At 34.4% G+C, this 18,021-nt stretch overlaps 1 long non-coding RNA gene across 1 annotated transcript in view; it reads right to left on the bottom strand.

Moving 5' to 3' along the window:
- Positions 1–15,103, bottom strand: part of LOC139705173 (uncharacterized) — a 413,615-nt gene extending 398,512 nt beyond the window's left edge. The window contains exon 1 of the long non-coding RNA XR_011707043.1: positions 15,018–15,103. This is a non-coding gene — a long non-coding RNA (uncharacterized lncRNA). The remainder of the gene's footprint in view (positions 1–15,017) is intronic.
- Between the last annotated feature and the right edge of the window lie 2,918 nt (positions 15,104–18,021).

Raw genomic sequence — 18,021 nt, forward strand, 5'->3', positions numbered from 1 at the left:
GATTCAAATATGAATATGAAAACAGGAAATAGTACTAAAAGAAAACATGGGGTTCCAAACAAAAAAAAAATCTCTTGAGTGGGAAGTTCTGACTAAAACCACAATTTAAAAAGATAGATAAATTCAGTTACATCAAATAAAAGGTCTAAGTTGCCTAAATAAAGTCATGAGAAACCAGTGAACTGGGATAGGTGGGTGGTGAGATTCACAATAAAAAGGATATGGGTGCCAGGTACAGTGTCACATGCCTGTAATCCCAAGTGGCTAGGTAGGCTGAGGCAGTGAGATCCTGTCTCTAACAAAACACAAAACAGGGCTGGGAATGTGGCTTAGTGATCAAGTGCCCTTGAGTTCAATCCCTGGAACTCCCCCTAAAAAAAGGCTATGGGTATAGCTCAGTGGTAGAGTACTTGCCTAGCATGCATGAGGACTTAGATTTAATTCCCAACACACCTCCCCAAAAGAAATCACAAAACAAATTATGGAGGGCTAATTTAATAAAATGTATAAACACACACACGTGGCAAAGGTTGCGGACACAAAATAGAATACAAAAGAAAATAGTACTTTATTTTTTTAAAAAAAATCAATATTACAACAAAATGCTGATTTTTCAGGTATCAGATGAGAAAAAGAATGTTTCAAGTTAGACAATTGGAGAAAATGGGCACTCTTACTTTGAGATGGGAATTTCTCTTGGTAAAATCTCTATGGAAATTTTCAGTTCAAGTAATTGTCTTTCCTATACTCTGCTTCTAGAATAAGGGTTCAGATATATTCCAACAAATGTGCAAAGAGCTATGTACAAACAAGTCTTTGTAGTACTGCTTGTCATGGGAAAAAAAAAAAAAAACTGGAAACAGCCTCAATTCCTATCAATAGAGATTGCTTAAATAAATCACAAAACATCCCTAGAGTGACAAGACTTATTTTTCATTGTACAAGCACTGATGTCTTGAAATTTTTTTTGCCCATATGCCTGTTTTAATGCCATTATAACTTCATATTTCCTCTAGTGTCTCCATGAATGAAGAGAGATAATAATTTCATGAGAAAGAGTTGTAAGCTGAGTCCCCTCCAGGTAGGAGGATATCTAGGTCAACATCAGGTATAAGATAAAAATACTCACTATAAAACTAGTTACCACTCACTGTCCCTTCTTATATACTACACTAACACCTACCCTCATGGATATTCAGTCTTCACATCATTGGACAACATAAAACAATCAGAGACAAGAGGGAAATTTAAGTCTCGAAAAATAAAAAAGACAGGACAGGCAATTCCGAGAGTCTCAAAGCCCTAGGGAAAACTAATGAAGCCCTTGACGTTTTTGCAAAAACTGACTGTACAAAATCACACCAAGAAAAATAAAAAACCCAAGTAGAAGAATGTCATCTCCTACTTTCATACCACTTGTCAAAAAAAAAAATCATTCAAAAAAAAATCAACATTGAATTCATTCCTTACTTCAAATCAATGCATGGTTGTAAGCTAAATTCTATGTAAAATTAAAAATAAACTTATTTAAGTGAGTTTTGCTTTGCCTTTCAAGCTAATGTCCTATTAATTCACTGTCTTAAAATTTTTGTCCCCATTTAAAATGGATCCCTCTGAAGAGTAGGGTTTTTCTAGTATCCATTTTACACTGATTGTGAGGCATTGTTGCATAACCGAACCTGAGTCTCTATTTCTTGTTCTCAGCTGGGAATCCCACACAGAATGAAAATCTTCCTTATTTTTCCACACCTCAAAAAGTAGTTCACATAAGATAACTGGGTACAATGAGTTCAGCTTTTGAGCAACGTGTTTCATTTTACAGTCTTAAATTCTAAGAGTGGCCTCGAGGCCACAAAGTTTGGAAGAAAAACTAGATCTAACTTCTTAAAGCGACTTTCCATTAAGATGGTTGCTATTCTATACAGTTCAAAATACTCATACTTAAATTTAGACATTTGAAAAAGTCAGGAGATTATATTAGATCATAGAATTTGGATCAAAGTCTATGACAAAAAAAAAAAAAAAAAGATATTCCCCCTACACACACACACACACACACACACACACACACATCTCCATTAACAACCAAAAATGTAACTAAATAAACCCACACTAATTGCTGTGATTAAAACCATAAATTCAGGCTATGCCTTGCAGGATAGCTCTCTTGGACTTATTATACTTCAGGGCTGTGGGGACATCACGCCACAGGTCTCTGACTCAGATCATTCCTTGTGGCGGACAAAGAGGAAGGGGGAAAATGGAAACAAAAGTAGACCCAAATTTTTCTCAAGTCCTGAGGAAAAGCAGGGCAAGGTTGCTCTCACAGAAAGTCACTTTTTAGATCTGAAGACAACCAGACGCCATGGCTTCTGGCCCAATTCACTCTTCTCAGATTTCACCATCTAGAATATAATATCTCTGCCAAAAACACCTTCTTCAAGATTCGATACCAATTAAACTAAAGCACTATGACAGAGAAGGAATTGAGACTGGCTCCAATGTCACTAACACTCCATGACTAATATGGTAGTGGGTTGGCAGGGAACCTGGAATAAAGACTCTAAGGCAAATTGCTTAACCTGGGATCCTAGGTAGAATTTGAGAAGCACAGGATCATGGGTGGGAAAAAAATATACTTTTTCCCCCTATTAAATTCTAACTTTACAACTTCTTCAATTTTTAATTTGTGACAAAGTCATAGATGCTGCTAATATTGCTGTGGTTTATTGTTTAGTATAGCAAAATCAGCAGCATCTATGACTTTGTCACTAATACAAATTACAAATATTTTTATATCATACTCTAGTTGCTACAGATTACTAACATTATCATTAATACCTATTCCCACTTCAAAATTATGAGAGTAGCTAACCTGTTGTTAAAATTCCAAGTACTAGTTACTGCCTCCCTGCCCATAGATGTTCTGAGCCACTCTGGACATCATATTTACTGAAACACATTAAAGTCACATGTTCTCACATGGGGGCCCACATTCATGTTGCTTTCCAGTATTCCCTATCTATAATTATTAGATATTATAACTAATATGATGAATCAGAGACTACTCACATTTAATATTCTCATTCAAGCTAAGCAACTGTACACTTCACACTATTATCTTTAATAAAAAAAAATCAACTTACCTGAATTTTAAGTGAATTATTTGGTGAACTAATATGTTAGTATAATGAAGTATATATATGACTATGCCACACATTTAATATTTTGATAACTATAAGTAGAACCAGATTTTTTAATTCAACATATATTATCTGACTCATTTAAAAGCATTATTCTGAGATGCAGTCTATAAACTTTATCAGATGGCCAAAGTGGACAATTATACTACAAAGTAAAGAGTTGCTGAATAACGGATAATGTAAAACTACATAATCAAGATAAAATGCACTTTTCTCAAGTAAATTTGAGTCTATCAGTAGAATCAATTGGTATAATTTGTCCAAAAACAATTTTTACTGAAATTTTACATATATTTATTATTTTTAATACTTCACACATACATGACAAGTTTTAAATTCTGTAGGTAATTGCTAAAAAGCTTTTCCTTTTTAAAATTATCTTTACAAGCACCATAGACCAAGGTGGGAATCCTAGAGGATATTCCATTTGAACACCCTTCTCTACTCACCCCCCAACATGTTAGATAGAAGTACAGACCCTAAATTCTTATATGAACACAAGACACATGAAATTCCTTTGCATCCATTCTCGGTCACATTCAATACTTAACAGCTCCATTCAGCACTGGTACAGCCACCAGGCCTCATGTTACACCACTGTCTCCTCCTTACCGAGGAGACAGTAAACAGCAGGAGGAATGGTAAGGCCCAGTTTGGAATGGAATGACTCAAAGAAGTGCCCATGGGTATTCTGTTTACAAGACTGTTCTCCTACCTAATGTAATTTACTAGTTTTTCTCCCAAACTCAATGCACATGTTCTTTTTACTTAGTAAAAGGGATTTTTTTCCTCATTGACCTCTGATAAATGCCCTGAACGCTATTTTTCATGACTATTGAGGTTCCCTCAATAAACCTTTCTTTGACTATGACTTAACAAAGTCCAAGATATACTATGACAAATTTTCCCATATTCAGGAATTCTGGTCTTCTTTTCTCTCTTCTTCACCTTATCATAAACATGGCTCTCTAGATCATACTCGCTCCCGTTCACTTTCTCATTCCACTAACATATTGACCATATGTTCATATATGAAATATATGAAAGTGCCTGGCATGTGCGAATTTTTCCTCAAGGTATCTGTACTCACAGGAGGAATATGAGGCAATTTGTAGTTGGCAAAGTGCTGTGATAAGGGCTATAGTAGAGGATTATTCAAAGTGCTAGAGAGATTCAGGGAAGGTAGAGATTGGCTCTGTTAGGGGAGGTTGGATTTGGTTCAAAGAAATTGACTTTTGTAATTCCAAAGCCTTATTTTTGAAAAAGTGGCTCAACCGCACATACACCTACAACCAAGGATACCTAGGAGAAACATTTTTTTGTGCTGAAAAGATATATGTCTAAGGTCAAAAAGGACTCTAAAGTCATCCAAAGAGGAAGAGAAAGAAAATCAAAGAGTATTCCTATGTATGAGAATAAAACTTAAACTAGTCAATGTAGAGCTAAACAGAGATGATAAAACTTAATATATATTTTGACTCACTCTTCCTGGAACCTCACTAAAATGACACTGAAGGAGTTTGTTAAAAAATAGGAACTCACAGGTATATAGAGAAGAGTAGAGGAGGTAAAAGCCATTCAAATTTAGAAACATAAAGCAGATAGGCAAATAGAACTGCCGAGCAGACCACAAAATGCAGAAAGCAAGCTGACCATGAAGGAAGCCCAGAATGAAGCTCAGGTGGGCTGCAAAACTCCAAGAGAGCTTCAAAAAGTGGAAAATTCAGGTATCAGAGGAAGCAACTGTATAGGTGGAACAGAAAGTGGGTGAACTGCCTGAAAGTCTAATAAGCTCAGGATGACTAGAACACCCCCCAACTCTACCAGCTGGTGTCTACTCTTTCCTACCTTGGCAGAAGGTTGTTGACTTTCTTCTGTTTATTAAATCAAGTGGACCATGGACTTATTGAGAATTAGGATAGGAGTGTTTAAAAAAAAAGGAGGAGGAGGAAGAGAAGGAGGAGGAAGAGGAGGAAGAGGAGGAGGAGAAAGAGGACGAAGAGGAAGAAGAGGAGGAGGAGAAAGAGGAGGAGGAAGAGGAGGAGAAGGAAGAGGAGGAAGAGGAGGAAAGAAAACCATGGAAAGAACTTGGGAGCTCCTATTTCTAGCCTGCTTCCCAGAGTACCAATGGCCATGCTTTTACCTCCCAGGCAGGGAATTGAAGAATGTTGCTCCAGGAGCTGGCCCCACTGAAGATGTATATACATATATTGAGGGTAGAGGGTCTCCCAAAGAAATGGTCCATTCTATCAACCAAACATTTAAAAGCTACACACAAACACACGTACCCAGAACCTGATAGTGTGATGGGGCTATAAAAATCAGAAGATACTTGAGGACACACTCTATCATTAGAGATAAAAACCAAAGCAACCCAAAAGGTACAGAAAGACATTTTAAAGAAGAGAAGCCAATACTGGAAGCAGAGGAAATTTGGAGGAATGTAATTAATATTTATATAAGATAAGATACTGCATCTATAACCAAAAATGGGATGACAAGAAAAAAGTTCTTAGAATTAAAAATATAGCGAGATCAATGAAAAACTCCAGAGGGTTTAGAAGATAACTAGGCAAGGAATCAACCTAAAAGACAAAAAGCTGAAATACATAAGAGAAACAAACAAAATTAAAAAATCCAGTTAAGAAGTTCCAGCAGATGACCAAATAGTAGTTTTCAGAAACAGAGAACAGAAAAAATATGGAAGAAGTTCTTGGAACTACAGAGCACTAGTTACATGGAAAGAAATAACTAAGTCTCTAAAATACTTACAGAACCAAGACAGTCATGAAATTTCATGTTGTCAGAGACACACAAAAGATTCCAAATGTGTCCAGAGAGTAAGGGCTCATACACAGAGGACAAGGGACCCCAGTGGCATTGGATTTCTCAGTAGCAACATTAGAACCAGATGATAAACAGAATAATGTCTTTAAAATTCTAAGGAAAATGTTTCTTTACCAAGGTGCATATGGCTTTGTATCCATTACTGAATGTATCGTTAGCTGAATGATAAATGGCAGAGTATTAGAATCAACTTTCAATCAAAATTCAGTCATCATCCTGGAATAAGCTTCTGAAACACAAGAACAAATTAAAATTTTATTTTTTGAAAGTCACTTTTACAATTTTATTAAAATTTTTAGGACTGCTTTTTAACAATTTTATATTATACTACATTATATTATATTATACTACACTATGACTTTTCAGGTATCTACCAAATGTCTCCTCTAGATACTATAATTGTCATCTGAAATGCCAAAGGCTCATTTTCAGCTAAAAATCAATGGAGAGGCAAGATATATTATAGCTAACTCTGATGATTCAAAGTTCTGCTATAGTAATGTTGCCACACACTATTAGATTCTGCTGTAAGGAAATGATTTATTTGCTTTTGTCTCCTGGACTTAAAGATTTGGTCAATGATGATGATGCAATTTCATTAAAGTAGCTCCTCAGGTTGAAGTTACCTATACTGCTTTAAGACACTTTATAAATATGTTCATAGCACGCTTAGGATTGTTGCCCTCAGTTATATTTTTAATTTCTAATATTTTGCCTACATGTTGCATTTTCACATAGTTGCTTACAAAACTTTGCCCTTAACCTTAGATCAACTGTGTGAATGAAATTATGTAATTGAATATCCAGATTTTTAATATCACCTTTGAGAACGTGAAGAGAGAACCTACATAATGAGAAAAAAAATCTTTGCCACCTGTATGTCAGAGCATTAATTTCTAGGATATACAAAGAACTCAAAAAGCTTAACACCAAAAAGACAAATAACCTGATAAATGGGCAAAGGAACTGAACAGGCACTTCTCAAAAGAAGAAGTATGAATGATCAACAAATATATATTACAATGTTCAACATCTCTAGCAATTAGAGAAATGCAAATTAAAACTACACTGAGATTCTGTCTCACTCCAGTCAGAATGGCAATTATCAAGAATACAAGCAAACACTAAGTGTTGGCAAGGATGTGGGGAAAAGGGAACGCTCCTACATTGTTGGTGGGACTGCAAATTGGTTCAAACCTTCTGGAAGTAGTATGGAGATTCCTCAAAAAATTAGGAATGGAATTACCATTTGATCCAGTTATCACACTCCTTGGCAAAAAGATTTAAAATCAGTGTACTACATTGACACAGCCATATCAACATTTATAGCAGCATATGGAACAAACCTAGATGCCTATCAACAGATGAATAGATAAAGAAACTGTGGTATAGAAAGAAGAATGACTTCATGACATTTGCCAATAAATGGAAGGATCTGGACACTATCATGCTGAGTGAAATAAGCCAGTCCCCTGCAAAAAACAAAGGTCAAATGATTTGGCTATAATGTGGAAGCTAAACTACAATAAGATGGGTGGGGGAGAAGAAGAAAAGTTAAGTAGATTAGACAAAGGGAAACAAAGTGAAGGGACAGGGAGAAGAATAGGAAAGACAGTAGAACAAATCTAACAATTTTCCTATAAACACATGAAAATACATAAATGAACCCTACCAACATGCTCACCCACAAGAATGGGGTCATAATTAGAATAAGATATATTCCGTGCTTATATAATTTTATAAAAAATTGATTCTACTGTCATGTATAACTAAAAAGAACCAATAAAATAAAATTAAAATAAGCATCTTTGAATTTTTGCAGCACTCCATCTTTCATTATGCATCTGGCATATGCAGAACAAAGGGATGTAGTTTGCTTCTATAAGGAGAGAGAAAAATGGGTCTCCACTTTATGCTTTTATCAAGAATTTCTTTTTTATTGAACTATTAATAACTACTATATTTTCACATAAATGAAGGGTATAAACAAAACTTTGTGTGATTCCTAAATCACTCACATTCTTTATGTTTGCTCCCTTGTCAGTAACAACCTAAGACAACCTAAAGGGAATGGATACTTTTCCAGGAAATTATAAGTTGTCAAAGTCAATTCAATAAGAGGTAAACTAAAAATCTAAATACACCAACAATCATACAGGAAGTTGAAGATGACCATAAATTACCTAGTTACTTGTTGAGCTCTGGAGAGTGGATTGTGTGTGTCTCTTCCCAGTTGTGTTCAGTGACATACCATTTGTAGCTCAAGACCTACCATGATGGTATTTGCATCACAGAAGTAGGCAATGATGACAGGCAGGAACTTGTCTTTTTTAAAAAAAAAATATCATTTTTACTGTTGTTGTTTATTTATTTATTTTTATGTGGTGATGGGGATTGAACTCAGGGCCTCATGCACGTGAGGCAGATGCTTTACCATTGAGCAATCTCCCCAGCCCCAGGAACTTGTCTTTTTAGAGAGCCAGTTGTTGAATATTTACCAGCATATCCTTGGAATCACTCTTCCATCCAAAGTAACTCAGGTCCAGTGGTTTCCCAGAAAAGTTCTAGCAACTATTCAAGAACAAGTAATCACCATATTATATTCCTTACTAGTTATATTTACTACATTCCTTTTCACAGTCTTTAGAGTAATATTAATTTTACAGCAAAACTGAACAGTTGCTCTCCACAATCTCCATTTCCAATCCTCTCCCCTATTCTGAGTCTACTCCAATCAGGTTTTCATCCCCACCCCACCACTGGAATTGTTTGTGTAAAGGTCATTATGACCCCAGTGTTTGATAAATCCCATGGTCAGTTTTCATTCTCATTCTACTTGACCCATCAGCACTCTTCCACACAGCTGATTGCTGCCTCTTCCTTGGAACACATGCTTCACAAGACTTCTAGGTCATCACTCTACTAGGTGTACTTTACTCCTACCTACTTGATGTTTCTGAGTTTGCTGGTTCTTTCTGGTCTCCCTGATTTAACGTTGCTTCTATGGTTTGGATATGATTTATCCTCCAAAGATTCATGCATTGGAATCTTGGTCTGACATGTGGTATCATTAAGAGGTTGAGGCTTAGTAGAAGGGAATTAGGTCATAAGGGTATTGCCCTTGGTGATGCTTAATACTGGTCTCACAGGGTAAGTTAGTTTTCATGAGAGTAAGTTGTTACAAAAGAGAAAACTGACTCCTTCCCTCTCCCAGGCTTACTGCATAAAAATTTTCATGTACCGATTTAAGATGCTTTATAAATATTTTCATAGCACAGTTAGGATTGTTGCCCTCAATTATACTTTTACCTGGCTCCCTGTCAAGTAATATCTTCTGCATGCACTCCCGCTCTTGTGATGCCACTCACCATGAGACCTTCCCCAAAGGCTGTATCAAGGGTCCTGCCAGATCTAGGACTTTTAACCTCTAAAACTATGAGCTAAATAAACCTCTTTTCTTCATATATTTCCCAGACTGGATTTTTCATAGCAACAGAAAATTGACTAATACAGTTGTCCAGTGGTTCTATTCTTGTATTTTCTCTCAATCTAGAAGATCTTACCCACTTAGAACTTTTATATACATTATATATGCTGAAGAAACACACATTTTCATTCCAAATTCACATACTGAATTGCCTATTACACTTCATTGTTTATCTAATACACATATTAAATTTGACATGTCTAGACAGTTATTGCCACAATGAAATAACTATCACATTTATCTTCCCACAATAAACAATTCAAAAACAGAACAAAAATAAATGAAGAAACTGCTTTTAAGCATTGAACAAAGATAATACAGATATGATTTCTACAAGAAGAAAATTCCAGGAAGTAAGCCTCAAATTCTTCTTAGCTTTCTTCCTGCGAGTACTTTACAAATGTTCAGAGAAATGGATTACAAATACAGACCAGAAGTCATACTGAGTAGAGAAAGCCAAGTGAAAACTGTAAGAAAAGTTGAGAGAGGGAGAGAGGGAGAGAGAGAGAGAGAGAGAGAAAGTAACAGCCCTGTATGTTTATATATAGATTCCCTTTAGTGTTTGGATGAATACTAACTAACCTATATATACACAGAGAAACCCTCCAAGAGATTTACTGGGGTCTAAGGCTGTGAGATTAATATAGATTCCAAAGTTCTCACAATGCTAGCATATGATCGGGTTCTGACAAGCCAGAGCGAGGAGATGTGGGAATACCCAAGCCATTTAGTTTGGACCCCAAAAAGGAAACTCTCAGGTGAAAATTTACTCTATCAGTAGAATAAGGGCTACTCTAGACCCACACAAGGAAAGCTGAAAGTCAAGTAGAATCAAGCTGAATGAGTATATGTCCTGCCACCTAGAACAAACTTGTCATTACTTAATGGAAATGTGCTTTCAGGCATATTATTGGCAACACAGCATCATAAATGCCCAGCCTGCAATAAAAAATACTAGATATATGAAGAAGCAGAAAAATTATAGAAAAAAGAAAACAAGAGAAAAAAGGTCAGTAGAAGCCCAGAAATGGGAGCAATGTTGGAACTGTCAAATAATAATAATAATAATAGTAATAGTAATAGTAATATTATTATATTAACTGTCAAATAATAACTTTAATTATTATACATATTTTTCAAGTATTAAATACAGGTATCTATAGTGAGTGAATAGATACATATTCTAAAAGTAGTGAAAATTAAGGGAGAAATTCTAGAAAAGAAAAAGAGTATCCAAAATGAAAATCTGTTTGCAGAGACTTAACAGCAGAACTGTACATTAAAAGAGAAAAGATAATTTTTTGGAGATTGAACAAAAGAGACAATCCAAACCACAGCACAAAAAGAAGGAAAATATGATTGACCTAGAATACTATGTCTAGAAAAAAGGTATATTTTGAAGTTGAAGGCAAAGAAAAATACGTTCAGATAAATAAAATCTGAGCGAATTCATAAATACTAAACCTGCAGATTAGGCTTGAAGGAAATTATTCCAGACAGAAATTTGGATCTATAAAGAATGAAGAGTGCCAAAGGTATATCTTTTTAAATGGAGAGTCACTTACATTTGCATGTGTTTATTGAATTAAGATATTGTTATATTTTAATAATTTATTTTGAAAATTGATAATTTAATACAAAGATAATAGTGATTTGTGGTATTTGCATAATTTAAAATGTGTACACAACCAATAGCAACATTTTTAAATAAATGAAACAAAAACCGGTAGAGCCAAGAAAGAAACGTAACACATCCATGCTTCTAATTTAAGATTTTAACACTATTTTTGAAAATCAACAGAGTGGGAAGGGAAAGTTGGTAAGATTAGAAAAAGGTTTGATCAATTCTAGGACCAATTTTCTTTTCAAAATTTACCTCGGCAATACAGTTCCACATGCTTTTCAAGACATTGGCACATCCCTTTAAAGAGGTGGAGTTTGTTGCCTCTCTCCTTGATGGTATACACAAGACTCTGTGACCCCACCACAAATGAATTGAGAAGTGGGGCTGCATGACTTCCAGGGCTAGGTCAACGAAGCAATACAGCTTCTCTCTCAACAGGCAACTTCAGAGTTTTAAGCCAATGGCTTCACTACAGACACCAAGGTGCAGAGACCACATAAAGAGACCATATTAAAATCGAGGTGCACAAGTCACTCTAGATGATCACAGTTTACAGCTCCCAATCCTGCCCAAGGTAACTGACATTGAATGAGCCTCCCTTTGAGATAACCCAGCTGATACTTAGAAGTTCACAGTTAAATTGTTCCATTGCCAATAAGTCTTATTGAAATAGCAGAATTTTGAGGCAACTAAACGTGGTTACTAAGTTTGGGGTGCATTTGTTATATCCCAACAGAAAACTGAAACACTCACTATCAAACAGCATGACCTAATGGACATTTATAGGACATCGTATTCAAACTACAGAATATATGAGCTTTCAAATACTCATGGTAATTCATCAATGCAGACCATATGTTGCATATAAACATGTCTAAATGAATTTAGAAGGATAGAAATCATACTAAATTAGAAATTAAAGGAAATAAGTTTAAAAATAAGTAATCAAAAGATATCTGGAAAAGTATCCAAAATATCAGGAAATTAAGCAACTCAGTACAATATGATCCAACATCAAAAGAGAAATCACAAGGGACATTTGGAACTATTTTGAAATTAATGAAATGAGAACAAACATATCAAAAATTATGAGAGACATTTAAAGAAGTACTCATAGGAAATTTATAGCTTTGCTACCTATTTCAGGAAAGAAAAGAAAGTTGTTAACTAAGTTCATACTTTAAAATCTAGCAGATTAATTTGAAGCATAAAAATGTGGAAAATAAATAGAGAAAATTAATGAAATAGAAAACAGACACACAGGACTTCCAAGTAGAAGGCCCTGGGTCCCATTGCCAGTATCAGGGGAAAAAAAGAAAGGAGGAAAATAAAAAGACAACCAGTAGAGAAAAAAATCAATAATATCAGAAGATAGTTGTTTGAAAAGTTGAATAAACTTGATAATATCTTAGCAAGACAGATCAGAAAAAAAAAGAGGGGTGGGTAGAAGAGAAGAACATAAACAAAAAGGAAAATACCTAGAATGAAAAGGGCACATCACTATGGGGCATGTAAATTCTTAAAGAACAAAAAAAGAATGTTATTAGGGGCTGGGATTGTGGCTCAGAGGTAGAGTGCTTGCGTAGCATGTGTGAGGCACTGTGTTCACTTCTCAGCACCACATATAAAGAAATTAAATAATAAAGTCTATCAATAAAAGTAAAAAAAAATTAAAGGGAATGTTATTAACAACCAAATTCCAATGAATTCAACAAGTTCAAAGAATTACGCAGATTCTTTGAAAGACATAAATTATGAAAACTAACACAGAAATATATTTAAGGAAAAAAGGAAGAATACCCCTTTATCTGTAAAAAGGTAATGAATTTGCAACTTAAATCCTTCACATAAAATAAACTCTAGTCCCAAATGGAAAATTTAATACTAGTCTAACATAAGATCTTTCAGAGCATAGATAAAAAGAGAATTCATTATATGATATGATCATAACATAATAGCAAATCCAGACAAGGACCTCACAAAACAAGAAAATTATAGCCCTAAATCTCACATGAATATAATCTCAAAATTCCTAAACAAAATAATAATACATTAAATCACACAGTATATAAAGAAGATAATACCTCATGTTCAATCCTTCAAACAATTTATCCCAGAAAATGCAAAGTTGGTTTGCCATTCAAAATTAAATCAATGTAATTCACCTTAATAACTGGATGAAATTATTACTTCAATAATTACCTCATCTAAGCAGAAAAAACATTTGACAAAATTAATACTTTTTTCCCAATTAAAAACTTTCAGTATGATGTTGGTTTTGGGCCTAGCATAGATGCCCTTCAATAGACAAATGGATTAAAAAAAAAAACTGTGGCATATATATATACACAATGGAATATTACTCAACATTAAATGAGAATAAAATTATAGCATTTGAGGTAAATGGATAGAGTTGGAAAATATCATGCTAAGCAAAGTAAGCCAATCCCCAAAAACCAAAAGGCCAAATGTTCAAATGTTTTCTCTGATAAGTGGATGCTGATCCATAATGGGAGGTGGGAGATCAGGGGAAGAATGGAGGAACTTTGGATTGGGCAAAGGGGGAAAAGGGGAGGGGAGAAGGCATGGAGGTAGGAAAGATGGTGGAATGAGATGAACATCATTACCCTAGGTACATGTATAATTATATGAATGGCGCGACTCTACATCATGTGTAACCACAGAAATGAAAAGTTGTGCTCCATTTGTGAACAATGAGTCAAAATGCATTCTGCTGTCATGTATAACTAATTAGAACAAATTAAAAAACTCACAGTAAATAGTAATACAAGGTAATTCCTGTGTATTTGTAGTCTCCCAAGTTTAGCCTTTATACTACTAAAATCTACTCCCAAAAGAGCAACAAAGTTGTCTTATTAAAATATAATCAAATGAATTTGTTTTTCAAAATACCATATGCCTCCAAATTCTGCTCCTGTATTTTACTTAAATCAAAAAAGATATTAGCAGTTATTTATGTCAGAATCTCTAAAGCAAACATGAAAGAATATACAAAGAGGTATGGAAATCAGCCAATAGATAAACTAAAAATGGATTACCACTGGGCATGGTGGCGCATGCCTATAATCCCAGAAGCTCAAGAGACTGAGACAGGAGGTTCAAAGCCAGCCTCATCATTGGCAAGGTGCTAAGCAACTCAATGAGACCCTGTCTCTAAATAAAAAAATACAAAATAGGGTCGAGGATGTGGCTCAGTTGTTGAATGCCCCTGAGTTCAATTCCCAGTACCAAAAAAAAAAAAAAAATAAAGAGGATTACCAAAAATAAAATAAAATAAACAAAGCCATGAAAAAAAAGAAGAGAAAAAATCCAGAGAGAACAAAAATAATAGTAATACAAAGGTAGACCTACTACAATCATATTAATAGTTATATTAAAAGTAAATGATCCACATACTATTTAAGACAGTGGTTGTCAAACGGAAAAGAAAAAAATTTTAATAGACCCAACTGCATGTGATCAACAAAAACCCACACTAACAGTAAAACAATGGATTCCTACTATGATCAAGAATAAATCAAGTATGCCTGCTCGTTCCATTGTTCATTAACATTGTTCTGGCCAATGCAATTGAATAAGAAAGCAAATTGAGAAATATGAATCCTGGGAAAGAGGAGGAAAGACTAACCTTATTTGGAGATAGCATCATTGTCTAGATATAAAACTCAAAAGAATAATATGAGAAGTAACTAGGATTTATAGGAAAGTTTAGGGGAGTAATAATTACAAAATAATTAAAGCTCAATATTCTCCTATATCCTAGCAATAATGAATTAGGACATAAATTACATTCCTGATAGCAAAATAATACATATCACCTAACAGTGAAACTTACAAGAAATATGCAGAACTTCTGAGAAGAAAGCCACAATGTTGTTATTGAAGAATATAAAGAACACTTGTCTAAATGAAGAACTATCTCATGTTACCAACTAAAAAGACTTAATATTGTCAAATGTCAATTTTTCCCAAGTAAATAAATAAACTTGCTGTAATCCCAGTGGGTTTGAAGATTTATTTTTGGTAATTCAACAAATCATTCCAAAGTTCATCTGGAAGAATAATTCATGATGTTAAGTAAGAGATTTTGAGAATTGTGGTAATGAACTGACATTGCTACTCTAGAAAATAAAAGATATTAACATATAAAATGAGAGTTAAAATTTTATAGTAATGCCATAAAACAAGCGAACAATGGAATAAAATTTAATTTAAAACTGTTTATGTATAAGCATAAGAATTATTTTTTAATAGTGATATCTTAAGTAAGTGGGGAATAACAAATTAATCTGTAAATGGTGAGAAACACCTAACAATTTGGAGAAAAATTAAGCTGGATTCATACTTGATCTTTTATTCAAAACAAATTCTGGATTTATTAGAGATTCAGATATAAAACTATGTTCTATAACACTATATATATTATCTATCTCTATCTATCTATGGAAATATAATCTTAAGTGTGGTAAAGAAAATGTCTCTTAAGATGGAAACCACACAGGAAAATATTAAACTTGCTATCAAAATACATTTTTATTTAGTAAAAGATGACATTAAAAAATGAAAATAAGACTTGCAAATGACTGAGGAAAACGGGTCACAAGTCTTGAAGGAAAAGCTCATGCTAATCCATAGAAAGTTAATGGAGGCAAACAAATCACTAAGGGACAATAATAGAAAGTTCTCAAAAAAAAGATATAATTATTTGCCCCCTAATAATTAAAAGAGCAAGTTGGGAAGCATATTATAATGTCAATGAGGCAAAGTTCTGTTTATGTATTTGCAAGATATAGAAAAATAGAAACTTCTGTGTCCTGGTGGAGAGCATAGATTTCTATGACCTTTCTGAAAAGCAGACTGAGATTCTTAAAAATTTTAGAGAATTGACCCTAACAAAATAATAATGAAACTTTCTAAAAGGTTATCAGTGATACTTGATTAGAAAATGTCAAACTAAAATGGGCGCTACATGATTTTCTCTTAGAAATCAACTTAAAACATAAAGGAAATTTTTAAAAGAAAAAAAATATTTGAGAAAGCTAGGAGATGCCTGTAACCTTGAACTACAAAATGTGAGTAAGTGTTGCATGCAGGGAAGGTCAAACAGGTATGCAGGGAAATACCTAAGGAGACAGGTGTCCCAGGAGATCTCAAATAAATCATGCAGAGTCTAGTTATCCAAAGCAGGTGGCATTACTCAAGGACCAAAACCATTGCCTTCAACAATGGAAACAAGATGCCTGGGTCTTTCAGAGAGCTCTTTTGGATTCTCTTTGAACCCATAAAATGGGCAGAGGAGTTGGGGCTGAACAAAGAAACACATCTTTGGGAGAAGCAGTGCATCACGGAGGAAGGGTGAAGGATATAGACCTTAAATTATGAGCAGTCCAGCAACTTCCTATTTCTTTGAACAAGGGAGAAACAAAAGTTAAAACAGTTCACATACACACAAAACCCTTAACTTAGCCATGAACTAAGGAGAGTTACCGTTTGTCTGGAACACTGTTCTCTGCTCTCCCTTGAAGGAACCGCTTGCAAATAATTGGAAGAATCCACCTCATTCACAAAAGTAATAAACAAGAAAGAGCCAGCCAAGTATCTATGCAAAGTTATTTTCAGGAAAAGGAAGAAAAATGTGGGAAAAAACAAAAAATGTGGGGAAAAGGAAAAAATGTGGTAGATGATGAACACACACCAGAAAAATATCAACACTGCTCAGTTAAAAGTCAGGACCAAATATACGGTCACAAGTATGAGGCACCTAATGAATCAAAATGCCGAAAGCAGAGAACTGGAGGGGAGGAAACATGAGCTGGCAGACTTAGGAAATAAACAGAAGAAAAAAAATAAATCCATCCAATAAATCAAGACCACATTAGCCATCATTGAATTCGTGCTAAGGAACAGAAGAGCAAGAATGAGAAAAGCAAGCAAGGTGATAAGATGGAAGACAGAGACTAAAAGGGGGTTGAGGGGTAGTCAACACAAAACAAATAGAACACAAAAAAAGTTTTTAAGACATAATTTTGAAAAACTAAAAGACTTAAGTCTATGGGTTAACCAGGAAATTAGTACCAAAAAACAAAAGCAAACCAAAAATCAATCAAAGAAAAAAAATATTATGCAATAGTACCAAGACTGACACATATCCTGGTAATAGTACTGACCTTCAAAGACTTAAAAAAAAAAGAAAAAGAAACCCATCACTTTAGACATTCAGACAAAAATTATTACTTAACTTACAGGTTTGAGGTAGACTCCTATGGGTGCTCCTCAATCTTCTCATATTTTTGACTGTGGGAATACCCACCAGATAATGCATTTGCAAGGTTCCTTTACAATTCGCTAAGCTGGCCATATGAATACGTTCTAAACAACTGAATATGCACTGAAATAAAGTAGCAAAGGCATCTGCAATTTTTTTAAAAAGCTGCTTCCTCTGTGTTTGGCCTTTTCTTTTTCTTTTTTTTTTTTTTTTTTTTTTTTTTTTTTTTGTCTGCTAGAATACCAATTCAGTAAGAAAATGCCCTGAGAGATGGTGGAGCAACAAGAAGGAAGAAACTGCTCCTTGATGACCTTATGTAGCAGATGCTCTGATACCTCAGAAGAGCCAGACTGATGCATAAGACACAAAGTTCAATCTTACTTAACTCCTATTCTGTACTTGGTTGCAGTGTCACATCCTTTCTCAGATCTGATACAAAGGAGGAAATCAGACTGGTCTCATACTTCACAACAATATTCAACATTGAAAGCATAATAAAGTGATACCTGTAATTTCTATATTCAACCAAATTGTCATTTAATTATAAAGGAAAATGACAAATATCATGACTTCC

The sequence above is a fragment of the Marmota flaviventris genome, chromosome 3, assembly GCF_047511675.1.
Source record: "Marmota flaviventris isolate mMarFla1 chromosome 3, mMarFla1.hap1, whole genome shotgun sequence".
Lineage (NCBI taxonomy): Eukaryota > Metazoa > Chordata > Mammalia > Rodentia > Sciuridae > Marmota > Marmota flaviventris.